The sequence below is a fragment of the Oncorhynchus masou genome, unplaced genomic scaffold (assembly GCF_036934945.1).
Source record: "Oncorhynchus masou masou isolate Uvic2021 unplaced genomic scaffold, UVic_Omas_1.1 unplaced_scaffold_6556, whole genome shotgun sequence".
Classification (NCBI taxonomy): domain Eukaryota; kingdom Metazoa; phylum Chordata; class Actinopteri; order Salmoniformes; family Salmonidae; genus Oncorhynchus; species Oncorhynchus masou.
The window spans coordinates 8,019-17,549 of NW_027012995.1; the positions used below are offsets into that span (position 1 = coordinate 8,019).

The 9,531-nt window shown below is 45.7% G+C and overlaps 1 long non-coding RNA gene across 1 annotated transcript; it reads left to right on the forward strand.

The window, feature by feature from the left end:
• Positions 1–2,246: 2,246 nt before the first annotated feature.
• LOC135536722 (uncharacterized) lies at positions 2,247–3,413 on the forward strand. The gene is made up of 3 exons (XR_010455057.1): positions 2,247–2,494; positions 2,765–2,881; positions 3,331–3,413. It is a non-coding gene; the product is annotated as an uncharacterized LOC135536722 (long non-coding RNA).
• Positions 3,414–9,531: the final 6,118 nt, after the last annotated feature.

Below are 9,531 nucleotides of genomic sequence, written 5' to 3' on the forward strand. Positions count from 1 at the left end.
TCTTGGCATTCTCTCAACCAGCTTCATGAGGTAGTTAACTGGAATGTATTTCAATTAACAGGTGTGCCTTGTTAATTTGTAAAAATGTATTTTCTTCTTAATGCGTTTGAGCCAGTCAGTTGTGTTATGACAAGGTAGGGGGGTATACAGAAGATGGCCCTATTTGGTAAAGTCCATAAGCAAAGAGAAATGATTGATAGACCTTCGTGTCTTGAAGTAATGATGGACTGTAGTTTCTCTTTGCTTATTTGACCTGTTCTTGCCATGATATGGGCCTGGTATTTTACTAAATAGGGCTATCTTCTGTATATATAGTGTTGATGTATTCACTATTATTCTACAATGTGGAAAATAGTAAAAATAAAGAAAAACCTATAGATGAGTAGGTGTGTCCCAACTTTTGACTGGTACTGTATATATGGCTGTGCTCTTTTCATTGCATCGTATCTATCTATATTTGGAGTGCTGTGTGAGCGTTGAAAGGAGTCACTTCAGGACATAAGCTCTATGGGTCACAATTGTCTTCACCATGTCTCCTCTCCTTCTTCTGATCTGAAAACACAGAATTTGTCAAAGTGAAGTAAATCAAAGTTATATGTGTAGAATCCAATCAGGTGTCTGCAAGATTCTAACATGGATTAAATATAACAAATTCCTCTTCAATCTACACACAATACCCCATAACGACAAAGCGTAAAACAGGTTTTTATAATTTTTCACAAATGTGTGTGTGTATATATATAAAATATAAATATATATATATATATATATATATATATAAAATATATATATATATATAAAAAATACCTTATTTAAATAAGTATTCAGACCCTTTGCTATCATACTCGAAATTGAGCTCAGCTGCATCCTGTTTCCATTTATCATAATTGAGATGTTTCTACAACTTGATTGAAGTTCACCACCTGTGGTAAATTCAATTGCTTGGACATGATTTGTAAAGGCACACACCTGTCTATATAAGGTCCCACAGTTGACAGTGTATGTCAGAGCAAAAACCAAGCCATGAGGTCGAAGGAATTGTCCATAGAGCTCAGAGACAGGAATGTGTCTAGGAGCAGATCTGGGGAAGGGTACCGAAGCATTTCTGCAGCATTGAAGGTCCCCAGGAACACAGCGGCCTCCATTATTCTTAAATGGAAGAAGTTTGGAACCACCAAGACTCCTCCTAGAGTTGGTCGCCCGGCCAAACTGAGCAACCGGGGGAGAAGGGCCTTGTTCAGGGAGGTGACCAAGAACCCGATGGTCACTATAACAGAGTTCCTCTGTGGAGATGCAAGAACCTTCCAGAAGGTCAACAATCTCTCTCAATCAGGCCTTTATGGTAGAGTGGCCAGACAGAAGCCACTCCTCAGTAAAAGCAACATGAAAGTCAGATTCTCTGGTCTGATTAATCCAAGATTGAACTCTTTGGCCTGAATGCCAAGTATCACGTCTGAAGGAAACCCGGCACCATCCCTACGGTGAAGCATGGTGGTGGCAACATCATGCTGTGGGGATGTTTTTCAGGGACTGGGAGACATGTCAGGATCGAGGGAAAGATAACGGAGCACAGTACAGAGATTCTTGATGAAAACCTCCCCGGAGAACCCAGGACCTCAGACTGGGGCAAAGGTTCACCTTCCAACAAGACAACGAACCTAAGCACACAGCCAAGACAACTCCGGAGTGTCCTTGAAGGGCCCAGCCGGAGCAAGAACTTGAACCCGATCTAACATCTCTGGAGAGACCTGAAAATAGCTGTGCAGCGACTCTCCTCTTCTAACCTGACAGAGCTGGAGAGGATCTGCAGAGAAGAATGGGAGAAACTCCACAAATACAGTTGTGCCAAGCTTGTAGTGTTACCCAATAAGACTCAAGGCTGTAATCGCTGCAAAGGTGCTTCAACAAAGTACTGAGTAAAGGGTCTGAATACTTATAAATGTCATATTTCCGTTTATTTTATTTTTTATACATTTGCAAACATTTCTAAAAACCTATTTTTCTTTGTCGTTATGGGGTATTGTGTAGATTGAAGAGGGGAAAAACGATTTCATCAATTTTAGAATTAGGCTATAACGTCACAAAATGTGAAAGTCAAGGGGTCTGAATACTTTCCGAATGCACTGTATATCTGGAAAACTGCCCCAAGCGCATTGCTTATGTCCTTAGATGACTTCTCTCACACATCTTGTTTAGACTATTGACCCCATGATGCCTTTCTCTCCTGTCTCCTCTCCCTTTAGCGGTCCCAACAGTGAGCAGCGAGCACCACGTCATGTGATGTGAAGTGTGTCTGTCGACCCTAAAGCATTGACCTCTCACCCCTGACCCCGTGAGGTCACAGATGGTCCATATCTGGCCCGACCCAGGAGACTTCCTCCTCCATCCTGATCCTCAACATCAGTCAGTGAGCAGTGTGTTGTGTTCCGGCTGAACGCTCCAACGGCATCCTGACCACCACCTAACACCACCCACCGCCTTGGGCATGCCTCAGGTACACCACTGATCTCTGTATTCTATTCTGTGTCGTACTAAGAGTCGTTTTTCTAGCTGTTTTATTTGAGTGAAGGTGATGAAATTGCTTTCCAACTTGAATATTGATATTAATTGACTGTCTAAATATCTTGTCCGGTAATAATACATGTACAACAGAGATTGTGATTCTGATTACAGACAATATATTTAGACGGACGTTCTATTCTGTTTGTAATGATGCTCGTGAAAATGGTAGCTCAGCAGAGTAATGTGTGTGTGTGTCCTATAGCCGGGCATGAATGGGATGGAGCCTGCGTTTGGCGAGGCGTATGGGATCCGTGGCTGTCTCCTCAGCCCCTACCCCCTGGCTGTCTCCCCTCTAGGGGGCAGGACCGAATATGACCAGGTAACTAACTCACTAACTGCTTGTCATTGCGTCTAAGGTCCAGGTGTCTGACACATGAACATGTGTTTATAATGTGTCAGTCTTGTCCTTGTATTCTGCTCTACTACCACACTGCCTGGACTGCGTGTTATTACACTGTCTATTACACTGGCAGAACATAGTAATAAGTGTGAACAGACATACCTGTTGTTTATTATGGTGACGTCACCACAGAGCTGCAATGAACAAGACTCTATTTCTGTAACATAGATCAATGTAAAGTAACGACACATTCTAGCCATGTCAACAATGAACAATGCTCTTCTCCCTCCCTCCTCCCCCTCCCTCCCTCCCTCCCTCCCTCCCTCCCTCCTCCCTCCCTCCCTCCCTCCCTCCCTCCCTCCCTCCCTCCCCTCCCTCCCTCCCCCCTCTCTCCTTGCCTCCATCCCTCTCTCCCTACCTTACCTCAGAGCGTGCTCCTGATGCTGGGCTCTCCAGCGACGCCGAGGAAACGGCCCTTCGAGTTGCTAAGCGACCTGGTGGACGACGGGGGCTTCGGGAGCTGCACGTGGAGCGTTGGGACGTGTCGGCGCTGGATGACATCACGCTACACCAAGCTGGGCCTCGGGGGAGCTGGCGAGCACCGGGGACGCCGTGCTGATGGGCCGTTGGAGCGGGACCCGGGAGGAAGAGGAGGAGGAGAGGAGGAAGAGGAAGGCACAGGCCATAGCTCAGCAGCAGACATCACATGTAACCACAATGATGGTAACTCATCTCCACGGAAACGGCATCACAATGACCCCCGACCCTGTCTAGGCCACGCCCAGAGAGGCAGGGTGGTCAGAGAGCAGGTGGGACTTGATGTTACCATGGCGATGGAAAGGGTGACAGAAAAAGGAGGACAGGATGGGGGGATGAGGGTTTCTACGGTGGAGGTGTACCAGGTGGCAGAGGAGGAGGAGGTTGCCGCAGCTGTGTTGGCAGCGGCGGAAGTCGTTGCCGCGGTGACGGAGACGTCTGGGATTCTTCCGGGGGGGTCAGTGTTGGAACACAACTACTCTCTGACCCAGGGGGGGGATAGACCCTCACCCTCCAGCCCCAGCTCTGAGACAGAGACAGAAGAGGAGGTAGAGGGGCAGGAGGAGGGAGAGAGGGAGGAGGAGAGGGAAGAGCAAGAAGAGGTATTGTTGGAGGAGGAGGAGGAAGAAGAGGAGGAGGAGGAAGGGGAGGACGGGCAGGGGATGAGACTGCGGTGGAAGCAGAACTGTCCAGCTCGTCAGAAACAGAATTTGGTGAGTTCTGGATTCTGAAGTTCTGGAGTTTATGATGTCATCTGGAATGTCTCAGAGCTTTGATATGACCTATTAGGTCATAGCTATGTCACTTTTCTACTCTATTTTCTTCTGCGTATCTTCTGTCATTCCTGCAAATTTGAAATGTTTCGGTTGAGCCAATCTCAGCCATTTGATATTAGACAAGACAGAGTAACTGAATTGTGTTCATGAAACATCACTCTGCCTTGTTTTGGTGGCTATTGTCACGCTCCTATTGTTGTATGGTGTGTGTGTTTGTCTGGCGCTGTGTGTGTTTGTCTGGCGCTGTGTGTGTTTGTCTGGCGCTGTGTGTGTTTGTCTGGCGCTGTGTGTGTTTGTCTGGCGCTGTGTGTGTGTGTGTGTGTGTGTGTGCGTGTGTTTGTCTGGCAGAATGTGTGTGTGTCTGGCTCACAGGAGGTTGGTGGCACCTTAATTGGGGAGGACAGACTGGTGGTAAAGGCTGGAGCAGAATCAGTGGAATGGTCCCATAGATCAAACATGGTCTCCATTTTCTCCGTTCCAGACATTGTTATGAGCCGTCCTCCCCAGCAGCCTCCACTGGTCTGGCTGTGTATGTGAGAGTGAGCGGTATGTGTGCTCGGTCTGTGGTGTGTGTGTGTGTGTGTGTGTGTGTGTGTGTCTTTGTCCGGTGGTGTGTATATGTGTGTCTGTCTGTGTTGCTTCCTCTATAAGTCAAGGTGTTTGAGATAGACTGGATGACCCTTGTCCCCCCCACACACCACCACTGTTACACCACTGTTACACCACTGTTACGCCACTAGCTACATAACCAAGCAGTGAAGGCTCAGTCTGAGTCAGACAGCCTCCAGTTGAAAGCCAGGGGGTGAAGCCCAGTTTACAGGGAACAGGGACATGAGTGCTGACTGGAGGAATGTTGAGAGCACTGGAGTGGATTATGTATTGGGAAAGAACCTGCTGCCTATGCAGATCTTCTTATTTGTGTGTGTGTGGTTTTATTTTTATAGAGGAGCATTTAGTTGTGCACGCGCATATGTTAACATATTTTTCCATTTCAGGGGGGCTGTGTGTCTACGTGTGTGTGTCTACATGTGTGTGTCTGTATCATCTCTGACGTCCCTGTCCCTCTCCAGAGGTGGAACCAGAGCGGGGGTGTGGTCCAGGGGAACGGCCCCAGAAGAGAAGGTGTTTCTGGGAGTACCGCCACGCTCACGCACGGGACTCTGGGAGACAGAAGAAGACTGGAGGGGAGGTCCGATGGTCCCTCTCCTGGAGCTCTAGCACCCTACCTAGTACCCTATACCGCAGAGAGGGTAAACACACTAGTACCCTACCTAGTACCCTATACCGCAGAGAGGGTAAGCACACTAGCACCCTACCTAGTACCCTATACCGCAGAGAGGGTGTACCTAGTACCCTATACCACAGAGAGGGTAAGCACACTAGCACCCTACCTAGTACCCTATACCGCAGAGAGGGTAAGCACACTAGCACCCTACCTAGTACCCTATACAGCATAGAGGGTAAGCACACTAGACCCTACCTGAAGGGTAAGCACACTAGCACCCTACCTAGTACCCTATACCGCAGAGAGGGTAAGCACACTAGCACCCTACCTAGTACCCTATACAGCATAGAGGGTAAGCACACTAGCACCCTATACCGCAGAGAGGGTAAGCACACTAGCACCCTACCTACCCTATTCCGCAGAGCTCTAAGCACACTACACCCTACCTAGTACCCTATACAGCAGAGAGGGTAAGCACACTAGCATCTACCTAGTACACCGCAGAGAGGGTAAGTAAACTACCTAGTACCCTATACCGCAGAGAGGGTAAGCACACTAGCACCCTACCTAGTACCCTATACAGCAGAGAGGGTAAGCACACTAGCACCCTACCTAGTACCCTATACAGCATAGAGGGTAAGCACACTAGAGCAGAGGGGGTAAGCACACTAGCACCCTACCTACCTAGTACACCTACCTAAGCACACTAGCACCCTACCTAGTACCCTATACCGCAGAGGGGTAAGCACTAGATCTACTTAGCACCCTTGTAAACTACCTAGTACACTACCTAGAGAGGGTAAGCACACTAGATCTACTTAGCACACCTTGTAAACTACCTAGCTACCTAGAGAGGGTATAGGCACACTAGAGGTAAGCACACCACCCTAAACTACCTACCTACCTAGAGAGGGTAAGCACACTAGATCTACTTACCTATTCCGCACACCTTGTAAACTACCTAGTACACTACCTAGACCCTAGGGAGAGGGGTAATCACACTAGATCTACTTAGCACACCTTGTAAACTACCTAGTACACTACCTAGAGAGGGTAAGCACACTAGATCTACTTAGCACACCTTGTAAACTACCTAGTACACTACCTAGAGAGGGTAGGCACACTAGATCTACTTAGCACACCTTGTAAACTACCTAGTACACTACCTAGAGAGGGTAGGCACACTAGATCTTTAGCACACCTTGTAAACTACCTAGTACACTACCTAGAGAGGGTAAGCACCTAGATCTACTTAGCACACCTTGTAAACTACCTAGTACACTACCTAGAGAGGGTAGGCACACTAGATCTACTTAGCACACCTTGTAAACTACCTAGTACACTACCTAGAGAGGGTAGGCACACTAGATCTACTTAGCACACTTGTAAACTACCTAGTACACTACCTAGAGAGGGTAAGCACACTAGATCTACTTTGCACACCTTGTAAACTACCTAGTACACTACCTAGAGAGGGTAGGCACCCTGCCTCGTCCCTTCTTCCTCTGCGGTCATTATAATGAACTTATTGTGAGTGCTTAGTGCTGCTGGTTTGTAACTCATCCTTTCTCCTCAGGAAAGAAGGGAAGGCGCAAAGCGAGGAAGACGGACGCCAGCGACCTGACCCCTAACCCTGTGAAGCTCACAAACATCGGCGAACAGCTGCAAAAACTCAACGCTACCATAGATGGGATGGGTCCTGTTAACGACCTGCCTGTTGTGGCCAGGGCACGCTCACGCAAAGAGAAGAACAAACTAGCTTCCAGGTACTGAGGGAGGGAGGGAGAGAAGTGTATTCGTTGTTAGGCCCACAGAACAAAACCCTCTCTATCTAATCTGATGGAGTGTGTCCTGACAGTACTTGTGTGTTCACAGGGCCTGTCGGTTGAAGAAGAAAGCGCAACACGAAGCCAACAAGATCAAGCTGTGGGGACTCAACCAGGAGTACGGTTAGTACCAACATGGCAACCCTAAACCTGCTCTCCCTTTTCTTCCCCTTCCAAACCTGGCAACCCTAACCCTCTTCTCCCTTTACATCCTTTCCAAACCTGGCAACCCTAACCCTCCTCTCCCTTTACTTCCTTTCCACACCTGGCAACCCTAACCCTCCTCTCCCTTTCCTTCCTTTCAAAACCTGGCAACCCTAACCCTCCTCTCCCTTTCCTTCCTCTACAAAACCTGGCAACCAAGGCCTCCTTTCCTTTCCTTCCTCTACCGAAACCTTGTCACTGAACACTACCAATGTGCTATGGTGAGAATGATTATTGAGAGATCTCTTAATAACTAAATACATTCCAAAGGGTAGGTTAAACAGCACAAATTAAATGTATCATCAATGAGACTTGAGGCCTATACAGCATTTGCAAAGTCATCAACAGCTATTGTTTCAATTCAACCTAGGGTTCAACTAAAAATAGACAATTCAACCTAGGGTTCAACTAAAAATAGACAATTCAACCTAGGGTTCAACTAAAAATAGACAATTCAACCTAGGGTTCAACTAAAAATAGACAATTCAACCTAGCAACTTAATCAATTCAACCTAGGGTTCAACTAAAAATAGACAATTCAACCTAGGGTTCAACAAAAATAGCTAAAAATAGACAATTCAGCCTAGTTCAATAAAAATAGACAATTTACATCAAGTGTGATTTGATTCAACCTAGGGTTCAACTAAAAAATAGACAATTCAACCTGGGGTTCAGACGTTCAACCTAGGGTTCAACTAAAAATAGACAATTCAACCTAGGAATTAAAGCACTACACAGTGGCAAAAATAGACACATTCAACCTAGGGTTCAACTAAAAATAGACAATTCAAGCTTTGTTTGATTTAAATTTTATCTCCAAGTTAATCATTAATATGTTGGATTCACGTCTCCATCGCAACCAAAAGTTAAATAAGTCACTTTACATCAAGTGTGATTTGATTTAGTCCTATTCTTTAACTGTGATTCTTGGTTGGGATGGATTAACACATAAATGATTCATTTTGTAGACAAACTGGAATTAAAGCCAGACTCAGTCAGTGGCAAAGAAATCTACATCTCAACACAATTCAATATCACTTTTAGAAAGCCTTTTAACTTTATCGACAAGTTAACAAATAATGTGAGGATTCACATGTCCAACTAATCCAAAAATAAACATTTTTTTTTAAGCCAGTGGCTCGAAACTATCCAAGCATTCGATATCCTTCAAATGTAGATATTTGGCTGCGTTATTACAATTGAATACTAGTTCTGTAAACAGAGCGTAAACAGCCTGACGTTAAGTCTGTCTGAGGTCATTAATGGTATTTATTCAGCCTTAGAAGGAGTAACACCCATGACCACATGTTGAGGTTCGCCACAGTAACTATACATGTCTTCTTATGTCCTCCTAGAAAGACTGCAGGTCTGCGGAATGTTCACAATTACTAGAATAATCTGCACACAATCTCACAGCGTTGATCACTTACCATCTGTAATCCAGGTCATTTTGGTTGTGCTATCAGATGAGGCACAGTGATAACACGTTCATACCTGACTATGTATTCCCACTAAATGGCTGAAAGTGCAGTGAAACACATTTAGACATCTTAACCAAAACATCAGATGTTGTTTTACCTTTGGGATTTGTCTTTTAGCCGGTTGGTTGAAAGCATAGTGATGACACTGGGATTTGTCTTTTAGCCGGTTGGTTGAAAGCATAGTGATAACACTGGGATTTGTCTTTTAGCCGGTTGGTTGAAAGCATAGTGATAACACTGGGATTTGTCTTTTAGCCGGTTGGTTGAAAGCATAGTGATAACACTGGGATTTGTCTTTTAGCCGGTTGGTTGAAAGCATAGTGATAACACTGGGATTTGTCTTTTAGGTTGGTTGAAAGTTGGGATTTGTCTTTTAAGTTGGTTGAAAGCATAGTGATAACACTGGGATTTGTCTTTTAGCGGTTGGTTGAAAGCATAGTGATAACACTGGGATTTCCCACTACTTCTGGCTGTCTTTTTGAGTGGGAAGATAAAGGTTGAAATCTGATTGGTGAAAGTTGACTCCATTTCTTCCCGATGCCGGGACCTCCCTAAGTGTGCTTCGTTAAACAATCCCTTC